The sequence below is a fragment of the Rhinolophus ferrumequinum genome, chromosome 3 (genome assembly GCF_004115265.2).
Source record: "Rhinolophus ferrumequinum isolate MPI-CBG mRhiFer1 chromosome 3, mRhiFer1_v1.p, whole genome shotgun sequence".
Lineage (NCBI taxonomy): Eukaryota > Metazoa > Chordata > Mammalia > Chiroptera > Rhinolophidae > Rhinolophus > Rhinolophus ferrumequinum.
This window is the reverse complement of record NC_046286.1, coordinates 49,256,700-49,279,987: the sequence shown is the minus strand read 5'-3', so window position 1 is coordinate 49,279,987 and position 23,288 is coordinate 49,256,700. Positions and strand designations below refer to the sequence as shown.

Below are 23,288 nucleotides of genomic sequence, written 5' to 3'. Positions count from 1 at the left end.
TAAGTTTAAAAATAAATGTTTAGAATTTATTTTCAAATAAATACTAGAGATACAGGTGGAGATAACCAACAGAATAACTTAATAAAGTATATGGTGTTTTAGAAGGTGAGAAACAAAAACAGGACTAGGGAGTATAAATGGGGTGGTCAGACAGGGACTGATGGACAAGTTTAGATAGTAATAAGAGAGTGGCATTAACAACATGGAGGAGGAAAGGGAGCAAACCATATCTGAGGGAAGAATGTTCCAGACAGATGGAACACCGTATGTGGAGCCCATGAGGCTGGGGAATTCTGGTAACAGCGAGAAGACTGTCGCTGAAAAGCAAGGGAGAGAGTAGTAGGCAATGAAGTCTGTAGCTCCTCTAAGGACTTGGTTTTTTTACCGAAGTACTTGGGAAGCCATTGGAGAGTTTCAGCTGGGGAGTGACATAATCTGACTTAGGTTTTTAAAGGCTCCTCCTATAAATCTATGGCATATTTTATTTTCTGTACTTACATCTTTCTTAACCTAATTATATCCCCCTTTCAATCAAGGACATAGGTACAATCCATCATTTTAATATCCCCTAGAGCATCTAGAATCACGTAGGTGGGATGGTGACATTCAGTAGATAATCACTGATTAGCTTAGGGAGCCCGGAGCAGAACAGATAAAATAAGCATTGCTAGCAGCATTGGCAGCTCCAGAAATCTTTTCTACACAGTCATTAGTTTACCTTGTATGTACAAGTAGTCCAACGGAGACCACTTTTCTTTCTTCAGTTTAGAACCAAGAATAAGTCACAAACCCTCTCCAGGGCCTCTATGTTGTCTTTCAAAATTGTAGTTTGAGCAACTATCCAAAATTTAGGACTTATTTATAAATAACAGCCCCTCCATCCTAAAAAGGCCTGTTCGTCCTTTACACTTTCCTTTAGTGGATGATGTGATTTAGTCAGAAAAATTTCCAGCATTCTCTTTGTTTGAGTGCAGTGAAGTCTGTCTTTAACATCAGATACAAAACTATCTTTCTCCTATTCATTTTCAGACATTTCTGTTTTGCAGCATGTGAGAAGCATATTAAGTGGCAGTTAGGTTAAAGCAAAAGGTTTCCACAGATAATGCCTGACAATTTCATCAAAGAAAATCAGGGGGAACAATTCATGGGAAAGGGTGACTTATGGAAGATAGGTGGAGTTCCTGTAGACATTCATAGAATAAAAAGACTGGTCCTTTGACTAGCTTTTTCATACTTCAAAAATACAACTTCACCTTCCATTTTTATAGAATCATAAGTCATCTTTCTGCAGAGCAGATTACAAAATTAAAAATCTCCAGTAAAAGCCTATTGAATTTAACTTAAAAATGCAGAGTAGATACCATGCTGATCCTTATACCTTTGTTTCCATTTATTTTTCTATTTTGTTTCTTAAAAGGAATGCATGGGAAAGTTTTACTACTTAAGGTCATCTGTGTACTAGATCTAAAATTGCAGCCATTGACAATATTTCCCAGATCTCTATCCTGCCTTATTTTTTCTTGTCAGCACTTCTCACTATTAGCACTATATATGTTTTACTTATTCATATTGTTTCCTATATATCCCTTACTGCCCCCATTAGGATGTAAGTTCCTTGGAAGCAGATATATATTTTTTAATCTATTTTATTAATTGCTCAATACTCAGAACATAAAAAAGTGCCTAGGACATACTAAGCATTAAGTAAATATTTGTTGATTGAATGAAATAAAAAAGGTATATTTCAAATTATATATAATACTTCATTTGTTGTTTTTTAACTTCAGATAATGTTACTCTTTAACATAAAGAAGTTTAAATTTTTATGATTCTATCTTGTGCTTGCTTAATGGTTTATGCCTGGCTGTATTATGATGTGAGAAACCTTATTCGTAACAAAGTTATAAAAATACTTATTTTTTTATTAAATGGCTTAGCTTTTTTGTTAGTAATTTTAAATTATCAAAAATATATTTTATATGCAATGTGAAGGTGTTTCTAACTCTCTATTCCCACTAATCTTTTCAGTTGCTTTGATAATGTTTATTGTAAAATTCATCCTTCTCATAGTATCTAAAATGATAAAATTTAATACTAAGGCCATGTAGAGACTGGAGTCTATTTGTGGACTATTTAGTCTTATTTAATTCTTCACTTTTTATTGCATTGGCCAATATGACATTGTTTTACTTATCATAGATTTAGAATTTTAGATATTATAATCTGTGCCACCTAATTATAATTTTATTTCATAATTTTTTTCATTCTTCTAACGTATTTACTTTTCCAGCTAAATTTTAGTGTCTTTGTGTTGTTTTTTTTGCGTGTTTTATTTTTTGTTGTTTTTTCAATTGTTTTGGAATTTTCGTGGAGGGGCCATTTATTGAATTTATGGGTTAATTTGTATAAAACAGATGTCTGTCCATCATTGAGTCTTTCCATCTCAAAACATATTCTATTCCTTTATTTAATTATATATGTCTCAGTGTAGCTGAGTAAAGGATTATTGTCTTCATACAAGTCCTATTGATTCCTTACATTTATTCCTTGATGATTATTCTTAAAGTAGCTTAAAAGGCATTTAGCTCAAGCCTTTGTAGTATGTTTTGGTGCAGGCTTGGAGATACAGTATATAGGGACATTAATTATTGCATTCCTGTGTTTAGTAAATAGTTGCCCTATAGGTCACTAAGTGCTGTTGCTGGCAAGGTTGTATATGAGAAAGCTTTTATTTTAATAGCCAGTGACAACTCTCACTCATAAAGAACCTTCATTTCTCAAAATCCTTCTCTGGTTTAGAATGGCTACACAGAATTGCAGTCACCTCTAGAATATTGGATCTAACCAGTTATTAACACAGGATTAAATGAGACATCAAAAATGAGATTTTTGAGTAGAGACAAAGCACCAAAAATTATAAAATATGGTTTGGGGGGTTTATGGCATGTTAAACAAAGAGAACTTTGGTTAAAAAAAAAAAGCTTTTTTTTTTTTTAAAGATCTATATGCAATAACTTGCAAGTAATTAAGCTCTCTTTCCTCAGAGAGAAAAATAAGTTAAACTTAGTTCATATTCTTAGTATTATAAATATAGTGACCTCGGGAATGCTACTTATTAAATTATTTAAACCTGTTTTTTGCCTGTAAAATGGTGAAAATGCTTTCTTCAATGACTGTTTTGATGATTATATTAAGTAATTATATAGGATATCTCCCTCAGTATGCAGCATGCAATAGTTGCAAAATGAATAGTGGGCAATATGAACGAGTAATTTTAAAAATGCAACTGACAATTGTAGAAACAAATGATAAAAATCTACCAAGAACCATGTATTATGCAACATTTTATATAGAAAGCTAGAAAACATTTTCAAATGACATAAAAAAGGACCTCAAAATATAGAAAGGTTGACAATATTTATTGCTTGGAAGTCTTCATACTATAGACATATCAAGCCTTCTTAAATTAATTTTTATATTCAAGGTGATTATAATCAAATTTCCAATAGAGTATGTGTATGGGTATAAAACTTAATCAGTTAATCGAATTCATGAATTGAATGAAAAAGGAAAAATGGATAGGAATAGGTAAAACAATTTTGAAGAAAAAGATGTAGCGATGTATTATAAAGCTATGAAATTAAAACATGCTATCATCAGAAGACAGGTAATTAACCTAAGAAAACAGAACAAACATCTCAAACATATGTGACAGAGGTGACATAATTAAATAAATAAAAAGTACTATAAAACCATTTATTATACTGCACTCGATAAATAGCAATCAATTTCATATAATAAAGAATTATAGCAGAAAAATATAACTAAATGTTAAGGAAAATATAGAGGGTTCTTTTTATTACCTTTGATTAGCAATTTCCAGGAAACCCAGTCCATAGAGAAAAGATTGATAATATTGACTATAAAAGTGAAAATATAATCATCACAATGGGGTTAAGTGTTGTGTATATTTGACGAAGGAATAGTGCCCAGTGTTTATTTTTAAAAACAGGAAAATTACAAAATACTAAGAAATAAATAACCTAATCAAATATGTGAAATTGAAGTAGGAATGGCCAACAAGTCAACAAAATTAGGGATTTTGTAAATTCCAGGTCAAACTAATAATTTATAAAACTGCTTAGAGTGCTATAATGATATCTATCAAACTGAAAATTCTCTTACTAATAAAATTTTAGACACACATACATTTAAAATGGTTCACTGTATAAGTGTCTGTAATCAATTACTTACAATTAAAAATGGAAATTAACTTTAATGTCTATTAAGAAACAATGGCTATAAGATAACATTTTTTTTTTTAAGAATATGTGGGATTTTTAAAAATATCTTAGCCAAATTTTGTCCAAAGTGCCTCCCCCTTTTCACAAAGTTATCACATTTTATAGGATTTGAAAGATTTCTTTAGAAAAAAAGTTAATTCAAAACTTTTAACTCTTAAACTTTGAGAAGATGGCCACTAAACAAACCTGTCTAGTTTTAATAATATATGTGCAAGCAAAACAACGGATGCTATTAATTGTATTCTACTTTCTCTAGACCACCAAAACTTGAGTTATTATCAATGCCGTATGTGAATCCTTAACTATTAACATGTGCATTGAACAAGTTGGATTTAAACTAAGAATGTAAAAGTAATAATTAAAAGATGTATATAGTTTTTGAGAGCTGGTAAACTGCAATTACTATAACCATCGATAATTTCCTATGATGATATATATGTGTATATTCTTTGAAACAAAGCAACATTTAACAACAAATTTATAGCACCATAATCACGTATTTTAAAAAAAAATCTGCATGTGTAGAAAATGTTCCCATTAATAATACAGATCAAACTAGTTACCTATGAAAAAAATGTTCCTTTCTCCAATAATTAAATTGTTCTTCAGTTTTTAGATATTGGTAGTAATGTATAAATCAACTTTTCCATACATCTAAATGTAGTTTATTTTCTTAACCATAATTGTCATTGGCTATAAAGTGAGCCTAACTTGTCGCATAGTCCCTGATGAACTGTCCATTTAAGGTGTAAGGGAAATCCTTATTATTACATGAAAAAAAAAAATTACTACGTTCTATTCAGAGTCCAGAGTTAAAACCCAGGCTATATTGTCATCTCCACAATCAAAATCATAGTGTATTAAGACTTTTTTCTCAACTAACATCCTTGAGGTTGACATCTTCTTGTGACTGAATAGATAGCAGCAAGAAATTCAATTATGGCAAGCTGGCTCTGTCATTGCATCTGTCTGCTTGCTTGGGAAATGATTTGTAAATTGGGCTTTATCTTTCTGGTCCCATAAATCTCCAGTCCATAATTGACACTTGTCACCATAGATGAATGGTGGGAGAAAGAAAACAGAAAGTAAATGAGGAGGCCACCTGGGAAAACAATGTCTTGTTGCCTTTGGGAGTCATTTACAAATAGCAATACCTGCAGGCCAGAGTTTTTATCCACAAGCTGGTGGCTAACATTTTGCTACTGAAAAATGTCTGAGCTGAATCACAGCAAAGAGAAGACAAAGGAACAATAATTAATATATAACATTTTCCCATAGAACATAAACATGTCTTTCAAAGAAATAGAAGCTATTTGTTTACTATTTGTCACGAACGCGTATTGCTGCTGCACATTTGTAAGTATCAGGTTGGTGTCTGACCTGTCAAAATGTGTTCATGAAGCAAGCATTTTGGCTGTCATGGGAGTTGCTATTGTCAATTGTTACACAACTCAACATCAGTTCAAAGTTGTTTGATACCAGTGGCAACAGATTGGTTTAAAAAACATAAGAATGACGATGTTTTCTTTCAAATGTCAAAGAAAGAAGCTAGGGGTTTCATAAGGATGATCTTGGGAGCAAATATTAACTATAAACACATGACAGATAAACTTGCATATCTAATTTTCCTAAGTGGTTTAGTGAGTTTAACATTTCTTTCTGAAGCTTATCTCATGTTGTGAAACACTCATTAAAAAAAAAATCAAAATTTATTAATAATCTCTTAATACTAAAATACCTGAGTCTGCTAAAAAAATCATTTTCAAATTATCACCCAAAGTTTTGTTTTAAATAAAAAATAGAACCACAAGTGTAAATAAATTTAAACACAAGATCAAATATTTTACAAACAAAATTATGGATAACAAAACATCATTATATATGCATCATGTATGGCTTTGCATCATCTTCATCGTCTTTTCTACATATTACTATTTTTTTAATAATTTAATTCTTAAGAACATATAATTTTATTAATACTTTTAAAAATCTTCAACTTAAGAAAAAGTATAATTTCTTTTGAATTTTGCAAGATGCAGAATTATTTATTTCACCTCTATGATTTTCAAATATATTCTTACTTAAAAGGATAACATCTTCATCATTCTCTTTTCTCTCACAGATCAGCACAAAATATAAAGAGTTTCTATCTCCTCTAAGCAAAAGATTAGAAATGGAGCATTGGCAGGGACATAGATTTAACTTGAATACCTCTCCACTATCTACTGCTCCTATCACCTGTGATTCAATGGGTTGTTTGCTTATCTACCTAGTGTTTGCAGAAGTTGTAAACTATCTGTTATTTTTATACTATAATGAAAGTTTGAGGAAGTTGCTTCTCTTTAGGTAATTGTTAGTGTAAAATAAATGATTTATTTATGCCTACTTTAGTATGCTGGGCTTTTAAATACAATGGGGAATTTTGTGGATACTGATCTAAAGCAATAGGTATTTATAGCATAATACAGTGGTATTCCATATACTTTATCAGGGTCAGCTTTGCCATTTGGTAACTTAACTGGAATAACAGAGAAAAACCTTTCAATACAAGTAGAGTGCTGCCTTTTGACCTTTCTTTTCTTATATTAGCAGCTCTCCAATAACAAGTATATCTGCTATTGTTAATCTAATGAATATCATCTGTAGGGACATTGATATTTAAAATACTAAGGTAATATGGACAGTATTGGGCAGCATCAAAAATTTAGATGTGATTATTGTTATAGTCCCATGTAAAAATCCTTTTAAAGCTTCTTAAGTAGATGAATTGCTTGGCAAAATGTCAAAAAACCTTTCATTTTGTTTTGCAAACGTGTATGAAGTGCCTGTTTTTTGATTGGTACTGTGCAGTTGTCTGGGGATGTAATCATGAAAAATACAGTTTCTCCCCCATTGGAACTCATATTTTGGTAAGGAAAAAAGGGATACAAACAAGTTATCCTAGTTAAAATATATACTGGTACAGGGGCCGGCCCGGTGGCTCAGGCGGTTAGAGGTCTATTTTCCTAACTCCAAAGGCTGCCCGTTGTATTCCCACATGGGCCAGTGGGCTCTCAACCACAAGGTTGCCAGTTCAATTCCTCAGGTCCCACAAGGGATGGTGGGCAGCGCCCCCTGCAACTAAGATTGAACACGGCACCTTGAGCTGAGTTGCCGCTGAGCTCCCAGATGGCTCAGTTGTCTGAAGCGCGGCCTCTCAATCACAGGGTTGCCGGTTGGACTCCCAAAAGGGATGGTGGGCTGCGCCCCCTGCAACTAGCAACTGGCAACTGGACCTGGAGCTAAGCTGCACCCTCCACAACTAAGACTGAAAGGACAACAACTTGACTTGGAAAAAAAAGTCCTGGAAGTACACACTGTTCCCCAATAAAGTCCTGTTCCCCTCCCCCAATAAAATCTTAAAAAAAAAAAAAAAAACATATATATATATATATATATATATATATATATATATATATATATACACATACACACACACACACCGGTACAGAGAAGCTGAGCCTTTGGTTTTCTTGAAGTTATGAGCAGAAGTTTGCTAGCAGGCTAGGATATAGGGATTTCCATGTAGAAGTCGGGCAGCTATACCATGAAGTCATGAAATGGAATGTGTAATTAAAAAAAGAGATAACAGCTTCAAGGTGTTTCGCAACACTTTCAGATGGGTGTGCAAAGGAAATTATTGGTAACTGATGCTGGAAAAATAAACAGAGGCCATCCAGGACAGACTGTGAATGTTATGCTAATCATATGACAGCTACATTTATTCCATATTTAGTTTGCTAAGCCCTTCCCATGTTTTCTCATTGAATGCTTCCAACAGCTCTTTAAAACTGGATAATATTATCTCCATTTAAGAGATGAGAAAACTGAGGCAGACAATGAAATGAAATAACATGTCCAAACACACACAGCTCAAGGTACCCAACACTATGATTATTAATTGGGAGTTATTAAAAGCATCAAAATAGTGTGATCAAAATATGTTTTAAAGGGTTATAATTGATGTAAAGAAGTGTTAAGGTCATACTTTCAAATCACTTAAAATGATTAACAAATCAGTGTATTAGCAAAGAAAGTTCCCTATAACTGGAAAAACTACAGTTTATAATTAATAGCCAGAGTTTAACATATAATACTTTATATCATCTTTACATTTTAATTTGTTCAAATGATTTCAAATTTTGTAGAGCATACCAAGTCATATTCCCTATTAGCACATAAAATAAAAAGAAATTAAGTAAGACCTAATAACTGAGTAAGACAGTACATCTCTGTACCTCAACAGATGCTTAAATATAGTACAATGATACATCAGTTTTCTAATGTAATCCGTTCCGGGAGACCATTCGAGTTCTGAAACTTTCGAAAACCGAGGCACGGTTTCCCCATAGAAAGTAATGCAAAATGGATTAATCTGGTCCAGACTTTTAAAATCAACCCCTAAAACTACAAATTTAGCATGAATTTTACTATCTAATGATACCATAGATCCATAAAATTTACGATGTTCATAAACTGAAATGTTCATCAACGGAAACATTCAAAAACCGAGGTACCACTGTATATCTTTGTGGACCTAAATTAAAATACTCAAGGTTTCAACTATATTGTATTTAAAATATTTATGTTAAATTTCAAAATGCCAGTTTGTATTAGAAGAACATAATATAAATGAACTGAATAGAAATGTTTCTTGATGTGCTATTTTATTAAGTCAATTTAGCACATTTATTCTTTAATTTCTTTTTTTCTTAATACTAACATTTATTGAAAGATTGCTAACTGCTAAGCATCGTGCTAAGTGATTCACATTCATTATATTTTTGAATTCTTGTAACATTCTCATTATGATTTTGCAGATGAAAAAATATGTGGCTCAGAGCACTTTACCAACTTGAACAAGATGGCATAACTGATAGTTTATGTCTAATAAACAGAGTCAGGCTAGAATCTTTTCTGTATGGCTTCAAAGCTTGTAAAGTTGGTGGGGGGAGCATCTTTAGCAATACATTTCATTCCATTTATTATAATTACCCATGTATACATACAAACAATACCTAATCATATATTATGCTGTGGCAGTGGTTAATTTCAAGCATGGGAAATCAAATTCAATTAGACTGATTTGAAAATACTTTTCCTTTCAACTCAGGGACACAATGGAGTTACATTTCCCATGTACGTGTGTGTGTGTGTGTTCCAAGTGGCCAAGTGTCCTTTTGCACTTCTTATCTAAGGAATAATGTAGTTTTCCAAACGGATCAGTGGGTAGCAGCTAACAAATGTTTCTTGTTTCTTGAGCACATAACCTAGTACTCTGCCACCAGAAAATTATCCTTTGTCTGTTATTTGATAACATTTGAGTTTATGATTTAACCAAGGGAAATGATCAATCAGATAAATCCACACCTTCATATACACAATTATTATGTACAGATTCAAAAGTTGGACAGTGAGGAAGGATGATAGGGAAAAAAATATGCTTCATTTGAAATATGATGTTGGAGGAGAGCATCTACCTCGACTGCCAGAAAGACGAACAAGTGGCTTCTAGAGCAAATTAAGCCTGAATTATCACGGGAGGCAGAAATGATAGAACTGAAACTTTCCTACTTCAGGCACATCATGAGAAGGCAGGGTTCTTTGGAAAAGACAATAATTCTGGGGAAAATAGAAGGCAACAGGAAAAGAGGAAGACCAAATTCAAGACAGACTGACTCTACAAATTTATTTTCCAAATATTTTATTTGGCTGTGTGGTTAGATGCTTAAAAATAATTATTTTTCTGTCTTTGAGTAAAAATAATAAAAAAAAAACATAACACTAGAACTTTGTTAAATTCAAAAGATTTTACTTTAGAATAATACAGAAAAAAATCTTCCATTCACAATGCATCTTAATAAGTCCAAACCATACAAAATCTCCCTTTCATTTTTCATTGGTATGTAGCACAACATATGTTACACAATTGCTTTTGTTTTCTATCCAAGGCAACATAGAACAGAAATGAGGTACCATTGGACAAATTTTATTCCTGGGCAGAATAGAAAATGTACTCATTTTAAAGAGCAATTAAGCATTTGCAAGTCAATGAATTGCAAATATTAAGTGAACATCAGCAGGGTAATATTTGCAACATAGACAGTTGGGGTATATTTCAATGCTGTATTCACTGCCTGAAGTTGTATGTTTTGTTTTGTTTTGCTTTGCTTTATGCTAATGAAGAATCAGATTTGTAATAACCAGGAAGTTGAATTACCTTTAATGAAGCATTCATGCAACTTATTGCCAGGCCCCTAGTCTGAAAATGCCAGGACACTGGGCATCCAGAGTGCGCTAAGATTGCTATGTGAACATGTAGTGGAATGTGATCATAACCCTGCATTCCTTCACTTCCCAGGGAATAAAAGTTTCTCTTAAGTCTTGGTGATAGTTTTTGCAAACTCTACTGATTTAAGGCAAAGAAATATAAAATGCAATAATTAACCTAAAACTAATGGGGTAGGGGGTGTAGAGAGAGATAGAGAAAATATTTTTTTTTTTCTGTTTTAGAGGAAAATTTTAGACCTGAAATTTTTTCAGAATGTGTAACAAAAATAAACTATGGTGACAACATTCCCTCGAAATTAGATCTGGAAATTGATCCACAGAGTTGGGAAATGTTTAATGCTATTTCTCATCTATTGGCTATTGTTTGAATAGAGAGCTGAAGAGTTACCAATTCCATACCTTTATTAAACATGGAGTTTATTTTTAGTGGATATAAACCAATAAAATTTTTGAGACTCTTACATAAATGAGAAATACCTTTCAGAATGTACATATCAGTTATTTCACAATACTTTTCAGTAGTTACACAGTATGGAATCAATAGCCTTAGAATTGCTAAAATATGTTTTTCATAAATTGCTTTTAACAAATAGACATTTTCATATAAATACAATACATATGTATATATGCACATGTTTATACATACGAGTTATATTAAAATTCATATATATGACTTATGTTTAGGTACTGTAAATGAAAAACTGTGAAGCGTTTCATTTCATGGAAAGTCACTTAGAATAAATATTAAGAAGATAAATTTCATATATGTAGATAAATACAAATTATGCATCAATTTGGATAAACATAATTTATTTTATAACTTATTAACATTTTACCTTTTTATCCAGAACAGTTCTGAGGCCAAGAGAATAAGTATAAACTGAAATCCTTCATCATAATGACCATTTAAAAAAAATTGAGGGAATTGAAATTAATATTTTGATGGTCTTTATTTTATTAACAAGTATATTATATATAACCAATGATTTTATATGTTCTATTTGATCTTCAAAATCATGTTCAGTCACACAGTACAAGATGTAATGAGAGACCTTGACTTAATTTGGAATTTTTTTTTAATGAAATAAAGCCTCAGAATACTGTAAGTAAAATAATGCTAGGTTTTAAATCTAAGTGTTTAAAAATTATTTGAATTAATAGTTTGAACTTAACAGCATCAAACTTTATCTTAGTAACATATTAAAAATTACTAAAAAATAATTGCTGACTTTTAAGTTATCATCCTAACTAAACAATTTTTAACAGCTTTTATTAGATAAAATGTGCATACTATAAAATTCAACCATTTTAATTGTATAGTTCAATGATTTAAGTAAATTTACAGAGTTGTGTAACCATCACCCCAATCTAGTATTAAAGCATTTTCATATGTCTGTTGGTCATTTGTATGTCTTCTTGGGAGAAGTGTCTGTTCAGGTCCTCTGCCCATTTTTTAACTGAATTGTTTGTGTTTTTGTTGTTGAGTTGTATGAGTTCTTGATATATTTTGGATATCAGCCCCTTATCAGAGGCATTGTTTGCAAATATCTTGTCCCATTCAGTTGGTCACCTCTTTGTTTTGTTGATAGTTTCTTTGGCTGGGCAGAAGTTTTTAGTTTGATATAGTCCCATATATTTATTTTAGCTTTTACTTCCCTTGCTTTTGAGGTCAAATTCATAAAATCATCTTTAAACCCAAAGTCCATAGCATTATTTATGGTGGCCAAGACATGGAAATAACCAAAGTACTCTTCGGTAGATGATTGGATAAAGATGTGGTATATATACACAATAGAATACTACTCTGCCATAAGAAAAGATGAAATATGGACATTTTAAACAACATGGATGGATCTTGAGATTATTATGCTAAGTGAAATGAATCAGAAAAAGTTGAGGACCATAGGACTTCACTGACATGTGGGATATAAAACTGAAAGCAACCAAGGAACAAGACAAACCAACAAAGACACAAAAACTCAGACACAGACAGCGGTTTAGTGGTTACCAGAGGGTAAGGGGGAAGAGGGATGGTAGAAGAGGGAAAACGGGGTCAAATATATGGTGATAGAAGGAGAACTGACTCTGGGTAGTGAGCATACAATGTGATATATAGATGATGTATTACAGAGTTGTACACTTGAAACCTATGTAATTATACTAACCATTGTCACCCCAATACATTTAATTTTAAGCAAAAGTATTTTCATTATTCCAGTAAGATTCCTCATGCCCATTTACAGTCACTCCCCATTCCCACCCCTAGATCTAGCTGACCACTAATCTACTTTGTTTCTCTATAGGATTGTTTTTCTCAGCATTTCATATCAATAGAACTGTACAATGTAAGTCTTATGCATCAGACATCTTTCACTTAGCATAATGTTTTTTGAGGTTCATCCATGTTGTACCATATAGCGAGTTCATTCATTTTTATGGATTAATACTGCTCCCTTGTATCTGTTCTACTTTACATGTTCACCAGTTGTTGAACCTTGTCTACATGAATAATGTTGCTATGAACATTCACATTTAAGTCTTCATGTGGACTTCTGTTTTCATTGGGTCATATGGTGACGTTTATATTTCTCTCCAAAACAAAACTGCCTTTCTAAAGTGGCTAGGGTGCTACTGAGAATCCAAGAAAGGGGAGGACTGAGAAAAGTACTTCAGTGTGCTCAGGTGAGGGCATTTGTGGCCTTACGAATGTGGTGGACTGAATCCAGACTGGAGAAGGTTGCAGCAGGAATTGGAGCTGAAGAAATGGAGAAAAAGAATTGAGACAACTTTGTTAGCATATGTGTAAAGGGAAGAAGAGAAATTCCTCAGCAAGTTGAAAGGGTTATAAGTTTAAGAAATCATTTTATTTTCATGGAATAAAGTCAAGTTTGTATAAAATTTACTAGAAAGAATACATCTGAGAGGAAGAGATTGGTTATATGAAAGAGAGAGGGTAATTTGCAGTGTGATATATTTATCCATTTATTTAGCATATACTAAGTGCCTGAAATACCGGGGATGCCAAAAAAAATGTATACACATGACTTGTATTCATCTCTTGTTATTGGTATATACTTGTATTGAATAGTACAATTTTAAAACAGTTTTTTCTTTCTTAAAATGTGTATACATTTTTTGGTACCTTCTGTATATGTACATGGTGGAATGTTCCTTGCTAATAATGTGAATCAATTTTAGACTCTTTTTTTCAAATAGGAATTTCCCAAATATAAGATGGCTAAACGAAATAATGCCATTGAAAGATGTTCTTGTAAAAAGTTCTATATTTATGTTTAGTTAACATATTATTTGTGCTGTAAATACCTTTTCTTGCTGAAAATCTGTTTAAATCACCTGATGTGATCTTTTCAGGCCAATGGTTGTTGCCCTGTTCAGGTTTTCTACAACTCTCTGATCCTACAGGGAAAAGACTGACTAACTTAAAAACCTGAAATAACTACCTGATGCAGCCAAACAAGAAAAAAAAAAAAATTCGTCTCAGTCTTACACTGGACAGATAAGGATTTAGTGGTATCATGAATCTCTCTCAAAAGTCTTAGTTTACACAGCTTCACTTTTCATCCATAATCCGGTGCCTTCACTTAGGAATCTGAACCACTTCCCTTGTTTTTTTCTGTTCTATATTCAGAAGAGAAAGTAATTGAGGTTGTGGGAATAGGAATCAAGTTAGTGATCTCTCCCTCTCCCCTGCTACTGAGGAGACGAAGGGGGCAGACACTGCTAGTTTTCTCTGTCATATCAAGCTCATTCTTATTTACTTTTTTTTTTTTTAAAGACAGCAATACACCCAGCTTAAATTTTAAAAATCCATTTTCAGCCTAGGGATGAGGGGAATGAGACATAAACAGAAGACAGCTAGAGTTTTCTGGAAAAGTTGGCTTTTCTTATGTAGATCCTGGACATCCCACATTGCGGTTTCATTGCATGTGGGCGTCACGGATGTAATAGCTGATAGTAGCAGCAACGACAGCATATTGCAGTCATGAGAGAAAGGCCACAAGAATCACCTTTATATCCTTGAGCCACTGAACAAAATATAGTAACTGTATCTATGAGGTACAGTCTTTTTTTTTTTTTTTGCATGAGTAAACAAACAAACCTTAAACCACTGTTTACTTGCGTTTTCTTATTTGCAGCCAAACAGACTGTAACTCAGGGGCAGGCCGTCTTTTCCTGAAAAGGACCAGATTATAAACGTTTAACACTTTGCAGGCCATATTATCTCTACTGCAATTCATCACCTCTGATATTTTAGCATGATAGCAGCCATAGACAATATATAATCAGATGGATGCAGCTGTGTTCCACTGAAACTGTGTTTACAAAAACAGGTGGCTAGCCAAATTTGGCCCATGGTCATAGACCTTTGCTCTGATAAAAGATGAAACTGTGTTTATGTTCTAATTAGTTATTAAAATAGTTATTTTCTGGTAGCCGGGGACTATTTATGAATGAAGTCAGAACTCCATATATGAAAAGAGGAGGGGAGGGGTGCCAGAGGCAACCCAAAGTTGATCACCTTCTGTCTCTGGCTAAGAGACATCAGAATTTTAGGAGGACTTGGGAAGGTCTTAATTTCTGTATTGAAACACGTGTATTCAATATAATAACAAACACATTTTATTTATTGTATTTTGTTTCTGTTTTGCCTAGTGACTAGTATTAAAACAGAAGTGTTTTTAATTTCTTTTCTGTACAAATCTATAATATTTTAACAACATTCTAGGTCAAATACACGTTTGTGGGCTAACCCGGAAATCTAAATACTATTTATGAATACTAAATAAATAAATGCTATTTATTATAAGCCAGATTTTCCCAGTGCATAAACGTTGAGGTATTGGCCACGTTAGGAGACTGCAATAATTTTATCTTGGTGCTAAATTATTTAGTAAATTAATACCATATTGCACCATTGGCATCATACAAATTTAGGAAATTTAATGCAGTTTTCATTTATGCCTAAATTCCAAAGTAATAGCTTTTACTTTGAGAAGCTATAACTTTAAAATACAAGCTGTAATACTAGTTGAAATGTATTTAGCAGGCTGTTAAACTAAGTGCTTAGTTTATAGTAGGTTCTTGAAATAATACATCTTGGTGGTATTGATATTATTAAGCAATATGAGTATCTTAAGTTTATTCACTTTGGAGATGGAATATATTCAAAGTACCTGGATCAATTGAAATGATAACATTTTTAACTGCACATTTTAAATGAGATAATTTTAATGAGTTTTGAGATACATTAGGTTTCCTTTTTCTCCTCTACTACCTCCTTCTTGTTTCCTTCTTCTTTCCTTTCTTCTTTCTTCTCTCTTCTTTTTGAATTCAACTTACAATAGGACAGGAAATTAAAATCACATTAATTGTGAGTAGCACCAGAGTGAGGATTTGAGGGGGAAAGGTAAAAATAAAATAAAATGAAGGCCACTCATGAGGAACAATCGCTGCAAAAAATAATATTGTTAAATAATATTTAAGAAAGTTGGTTGGTATGGATATATATGAGTTTGAGGCCTAGAAAGAAAAATACAATAAAAAAACAATTCATTTTCCCAACTTGCAAGATGGCGGGTGAAAAAGCCGGGAAGCCGGACACGAAGGAGAAGAAACCTGAAGCCAAGAAGGCTGATGCTGGTGGCAAGGTTAAGAAGGCTAACCTCAAGGCCAAAACGCCTAAGAAGGGGAAGCCACACTGCAGCCGAAACCCTGTCCTGGTCAGAGGAATCGGCAGGTATTCCCACTCAGCCATGTATTCCCGAAAGGCCATGTACAAGAGGAAGTACTCAGCAGCTAAATCCAGGATTGAAAAGAAAAAGGAGAAGGTTCTTGCTACTGTCACAAAACCAGTTGGTGGCGACAAGAACGGTGGCACCCGAGTGGTTAAACTTCGCAAAATGCCTAGATACTATCCTACTGAAGATGTGCCTGAAAGCTGTTGAGCCATGGCAAGAAACCCTTCAGTCAGCAGGTGAGAAAACTGCGGGCCAGCATCACTCCCGGGACCATTCTGATCATCCTCACTGGGCGCCATAGAGGCAAGAGGGTGGTTTTCCCGAAGCAGCTGAGCAGTGGCTTGCTGCTTGTGACTAGACCTCTGTCCCTCAATCGAGTTCCTCTGCGTAGAACACACCAGAAATTTGTCATCGCCACCTCCACCAAAATTGATATCAGTGGCGTGAAAATCCCCAAACATCTCACTGATGCTTACTTCAAGAAGAAGAAGCTGCGTAAGCCCAGGCACCAAGAAGGGGCGATCTTCAACACAGAGAAAGAGAAATACGAAATTACAGAGCAGCGCAAAATTGATCAGAAAGCCGTGGACTCGCAAATTCTGCCAAAAATCAAAGCTGTTCCTCAGCTCCAGGGCTACCTCCGCTCTGTGTTTGCTCTCACAAATGGGGTTTATCCTCACAAACTGGTGTTCTAAATTAATTACGAAGAATCTAATTAAATGCCTGAACTGTTAAAAAAAACAAAAAAAAAAAACAGTTCATACCAGAGTAGAAGACACAAAGAGGAGAAATGAAATAAAAAGAAACCATAAAGTGGAAAAATATGGGATTTTTAGCTACCAGAATATAATGGAATTGGTCATTCTCTTCAATTATCATCAGGGACTTTGGGATAGAGTAAAGGATTAGTGTAAGATTCCACTCTCAAACTTTTTTTTGCAGTACATTTTGTATTGTATTTTTTTTATTAGGGAACAGTGTGTTTTTCCAGGACCCGTCAGCTCCATGTCAAGTCATTGTTTTCAATCTAGTTGTGGAGGGCTCAGTCAGCTCCAGGTCAAGTGGTTGTTTTCAGTCTAGTTTGGAGGGTGCAGCTCACTGGCCCATGTGGGAATCGAACCGGCGACCTTGGTGTTATGAGCACTGCACTCTAACCATTGAGACAACTGGCCTCCCCCATATTGTACCGTTTTAAACACATGTATTTGTAAAAGGATATACCCTCAACTCATATATATCATGTAAGAAAGCGGCTTTCATTCTTTTTTATTAATTTTAGTTGCGATACATTATATTGATTTTAAAATTATTAAAAATAGTGGTGTACTGGAAAAGGATTTGAGAGTTATAAATGTAATGTAGTCACGTCATAAGCACAGAGTTGGTGTTCTGTAATGCAAGTTTTGTTCTAATGGGAAATGTGATTTATTCTAAATGTATGAAGTGTGATCAAAAGATATGGTGAATGTTTAAATAAAAAACAATTTTCACAGTAAAAGACACATTACCATTAATCCCCCTCAAAATATTCCCCCTCACTTTGAACACTCTTATCCCATCATTCTTGCTACTTTCTCAAGCAGTTCTGGAAGTCCTGTTTCACAAGTGCCTTTATTTCATCCTCCATCATGACAACACTCCATGCTACGCATCGCTTCTGGTACAGCAATTTCTGTCAAATAAAAACATTACAGTGTGTCTTCATCCACCTTATTCCCCGGATGTGGCACCATGCAACTTCTGGCTCTTCCCCAAAGTCAAAATGACCATGAAAGGAAAATATTTTGCATCGATTGAGGACATCGAAACAGCCACGACAACGCAACTAAAGATACTCATAAAGAACTTAGCTATGAAAATTATAAAGATATTCATAAAATAAGCCTTTGGACTAAATTAATACTTTAGAAATTGTCAACTGGTATTGCAATATTTTTGAGATTGAAATACAACACAGTTCTCTATTTATAATAAAATATGTTCCAAGGTCAAAGAAAATATACAAAACTAAAACTGTTCATTCTGATGACATATAAGGAAGTTTTGGTCATTAACGAGTGTGTGTGTGTGTGTGTGTGTGTGTGTGTGTATAATTTTATTTAAGCATTTATTTTCATTGTTTAAAAGGTCTAGTTGTGGGCTGTAGTCACATAGTTTGCCATATGAATAAGCTAGTCTTTAGCTATGGATTCATGGAAAATTAGAGATGGAGCCAGATTATCTGATAGACATGTGTGAAAGTTTAAAAAAAAAAAATCTTTCAAAATATATGTATTTTTTTCTCTTAACTCTACATATTATAATATTTTGAAAAGAATGTGTGTTGTTGGTACTCCTAGTTTTAGTAATTATTTCTGTTTTTACAATGATAAGTTCCTTCTAAATTAATTAACATTGTCTTTCTGCCTAGCTAATACAAATAAAATAGAGACTATAAATTCTAGAAATCAATCATTTCTAAATTAAAGAAATTGAACAAAACTGTCAATGTAATATTTTTAAATTTAACATTTATTTTAAATTTAACATTTGCCAGCATTTTTTAAGATTCCACAGCACTGGAATCTCATGTTGAAATGACAATTTATGTTCCTGCCAAAGCTTCAAAGGAATTGTTCTCAAATTCAGATGTACATCGGCTTCATCTGAGGAGCATTTAAAAATTATGGATGCCTGAATTTGATTTCAGAATCAGAGTATTCTGGAATGGGTCCCAGTTTAATACAGACAAAGTATAGGATAATAACACATAATATATATTTTCTGACTTCTTACCATGTGCCTGAGTGGAAGTCTTCAACATGTATTTATATATTAAATTTCTAGGACAATTCTATTTGTGAAATACACACTTAGAGCTATTTTAAAACAGAAAACTGAGGCACAGGGAAGTGCGACTCCTTGTTCAAAGTTGCACAATTTGCAAATAAGCAATGGGACCCAGGTGCAAACCCATCAGACTAGCCCATGGGCCCATGCTCTTCAATCCCACGCTCTCCTGCTTCTCAAAGTTTCCTGCCTTCAAGGAGCGTCAGAATAGCTGAAGAGATAAAGAAATAAAAAATAATTAAAGGTTACATTGTGTATTACTGTCAATAGGGAAACAGGATTTTAGAAAAAAAAATTCCGTATTAGCTGAAGCAGAGGAAGAATGATTCCATGAGTCAAGACAATTGGTGGAGACCACCAGAGAGGAAATCATGGGCCCAGTCTTGAACCTGGCTCTGTTATTATTAGTTTAATATAAAGTTATCTCTTGCAAGTTATAGACATAATGCAAACATTTCTGATAATTAGTTTAAATATATAGTTATACCAGTCAAAATTGAATTACACATGACTTTTTTTGCAACAGAAAATATTTTTGCGTGTGTTTCTATTTTGTGTGTGCCTCCTAAGGATTTGCTAGTACTTGGATAATATCTCATCTATGCTATAATGATTAGTTGTGCATTTGGATTGTGTACATTCACATTCTAACTTGTTTTCCACCTTAAAATACCCTTTGAAAGTGGGAATTGTGACCTCATCATCTTTCCAGTCTGTTTATACTATTATCATCATGAAAAATTACATGTTGAATTTATAAATAAATGAAATCCTCATCCAAAATCAATAAAAATGTTGTTACAGTGCTCTTACTTTCCAGGCATTTTAGTGTGACAGTGAAGGGTCCTTAGACTAAGGCTACAATACTATTAAAAAAGATTGGTACTGGAAATGCTATTATAGGATAAGTAGCTTGCACCAGAAAGAGAATCATCAAGGAGCCTGCAAAGAAAAAGAGATGCTTCTTTCATCAAGAAAGTTTTGCTAAGAAAAAAATGTCAGTTGAGCAGCCACAAAAAGGTGCTTGCTGACGCAGGTGTTCGTCAGACCCAAGCTCCTCATCTCCTTATAGGCCAGTAAGACAAGCTACCCTGTTTCCCCGAAAATAAGACCTAGCCGGACAGTGAGCTCTATTGCATCTTTTGGAGCAAAAATTCATATAAGGCCCGGTCTTATTTTACTAAAATATGAGACCGGGAGTTATATGATATAAAAACGGGTCTTATATGAATTTTTGCTCCAAAAGACGCAATAGAGCTCACTGTCCGGCTAGGTCTTATTTTCGGGGAAACAGGGTAGCTGCATTTTGGTTAGCCAGTCTGCACTTAGAGTGGCATGGTCTAATGCACTTCAAGTGATAATAGCTTTATTTTGTCCTCACTTCCTTTTATAAAGCAATGGCTCTAAATCAGTTTTTACAATGACCACATTTTACTTATTCACTTCATATAATCTCATGTACCTATTTTCACCTTCAGGCACTAGACCACTCTGAAATATGTTACTCTCCTTAAAGGATTAATATTAAATGCCAGTTTGCCAACAATTTCATAGCAGCATAATTTATATGGGAAAGAAACGGGAAAGGACCATGCTCTTGATAGGGGTCTGGTCAAATGACAGTACATCCATACCATAAATACAACATAGTTGATAAATGAGCTATGCAGATCTATATGTGTTCAATGATACAAGTTAATAAAATGAAAACATCAAGGTTTTGAACTATGTTATTAGAATAATACCATTTGTGTAAAAAAAAAAAAAAAAAACCATCACGCACATGTATATATCTAGACTGTTTCTGGAAGAATATCAAAGGAACTGCTAAGAGTGGATGCTTTGGGGAAGAATAACTCAGTGACATGGGGACCAGCTTGTAGAGAGTCTCATTTGTACCTATTGAATTTTGTAGCATATACATGCATTTGCCATTTATCAAAAAATGTAATTTAAAAAATCTATGCTCAGGTTGACCTCATCTGGTATCTGCATGTTCTCGAACTGCTGCTTATTGAGGAGATTCCCTAAGGTTTTTTTCTTCGTTATGGTGCATCATGGATTCTCAGTAAATGTTAAATGAATGAATGACGACTCAGCTTTCCTCCTTTCAGTGTCTGCTCTCAAGAAGTGCCAGCATCTAAAATTATTGCATTGTAGTTGGAAAAAAGATGGGAATTAGACCTTAAAAAAGGGGATTGAATCTAAAATCTGCCTCTTTCTGAGTGGATTCTAATTTATTTCTGTAACCCTCAGCTTCACCAATAAAATAGAACAGAACCTACCTCACAGGGTTGTACTAGGGAAGATATATATGTTATACATATAATATTAGATTAGCTAACATACAATATTAGATTAGTTTCAGATATACACCATAATTATTCAACATTTATACACATAAAGAAGTGTTCACCATGAAAAGTCCAGTAACCGTCTGACACCGTACTATGCTATCACAATATTATTGACTATATTCCCTATGCTGTACATTATGTCCCCATGACTTATTTCTTTTATACCTGAACATTTGAATCTCTTATCCCCCTTCACCTTTGCCCGCCTTTTTTAATTTTTCAATTGCAGTTGACATTCAATATTATTTTGTACTGATTTCATGTGTGAAGCATAGTGGTTAGACATTTATATAATTTAAGAAGTTATCCCCCTGACTAGTCTAGTACCCCCTGGCACTATACATAGTTATTATCATATTATTGACTATATTCCCTATACTTTACCACCCTATGACTATTTTGTAACTACCAATTTGTACTTTTTAATCCCTTCACCTTTTTCATCCTGCCCCCAACATCGCTCCCATTTATCACCTCGGTAAATCTAGCACCTATTTGACACCATACAGTTCTTACAGTATCATTGACTGTATCCCTTATGCTATACCTTACATCCCTATGACTACTGTGTAACAACCAATTGGTACTTTTTAATCCCTTCCCCTTTTTCACCCACCCTTAATCCCTCCTCCATCTGGCAACCATCGAAATGTTCTCTGTATGAGTTTGTTTCTGTTTTGTTTCTTCATTTATCTTGTTCTTTAGATTCCACATATAAACCAAATCACATTCTATCTGTCTTTCTCACTGTCTGATGTACCCCACTGAGCACAATACCCTCCATGTCCATGCATGCTGCTTCAGGTGTCAAGAACCCATTCCCTTCCACAGCCAAGCAATATTTCATTGTATATACTGCGTTCCCCCAAAAATAAGACCTAGCTGGACGGACCATCAGCTCTAATGCGTCTTTTGGAGCAAAAATTAATATGAGACCCGGACTTATTTTACTATAATATAAGACAGAGTCTTATAAAATATATAATGAAATATAATACAATATAGTATAATATAATATAATACCAGGTCTTATATTAAGTTTTGCTCCAAAAGGTGCATTAGAACTGATTGTCTGGCTAGGTCTTATTTTCGGGGATACACCGTATGTACCACCTCCTCTTTATCCATTCATCCATTGATGGACACCCAGGCTGCCTCCACATCCAGGCCATTGTGAACAGTGCTGCAATGAACGTATGGATGCATAAGTACCCTTGAAAAACCGTTTGGGGTTTCTTTGGATAAATACCCAGAAGTGGGATTACTGGGTCATTCTTTTTCTCTCTTTATAGCCTTTGTTTTAAAGTCCAATTTGTCTGGCATAAATATTGCTACCCCGCTATTTTTTTTTTCATTTTTATGAAATATCTTTATCCCATCTCTTTACTTTCAATCTGTGTGTGTCTTTCGATCTGAAGCAAGTCTCTTATAGGCAGCATATGTAAGGATCTTGTTTTCCAACCCTCACCTCTTTGACCTTAAAGCATTTTACCTAGAGATTTTGCCAGGAAGTGCTAACTCCAATAGTAATTCATTCAAGATTCAAGCAATCGGTTACTAATAGTCTGATGATAACAGAAAACAACATTTTATTCTGGGAAAGATATAGTGTCAGATCCTCTTTACAAAGATGTCGTAACTATTTAAAGAATAAGAGCATTATTAAATGATCAAATAGCGAAATAGTGATTTTTGCTGTTAGCTACAGA

General features: G+C 33.8%; 1 protein-coding gene and 1 pseudogene across 5 annotated transcripts in view; both read left to right on the top strand.

The window, feature by feature from the left end:
• Positions 1-23,288, top strand: part of EPHA7 (EPH receptor A7) — a 163,052-nt gene that overhangs the window by 102,647 nt on the left and 37,117 nt on the right. The window lies entirely within an intron of this gene.
• Positions 16,217-17,118, top strand: LOC117020346 (60S ribosomal protein L6-like; annotated as a pseudogene).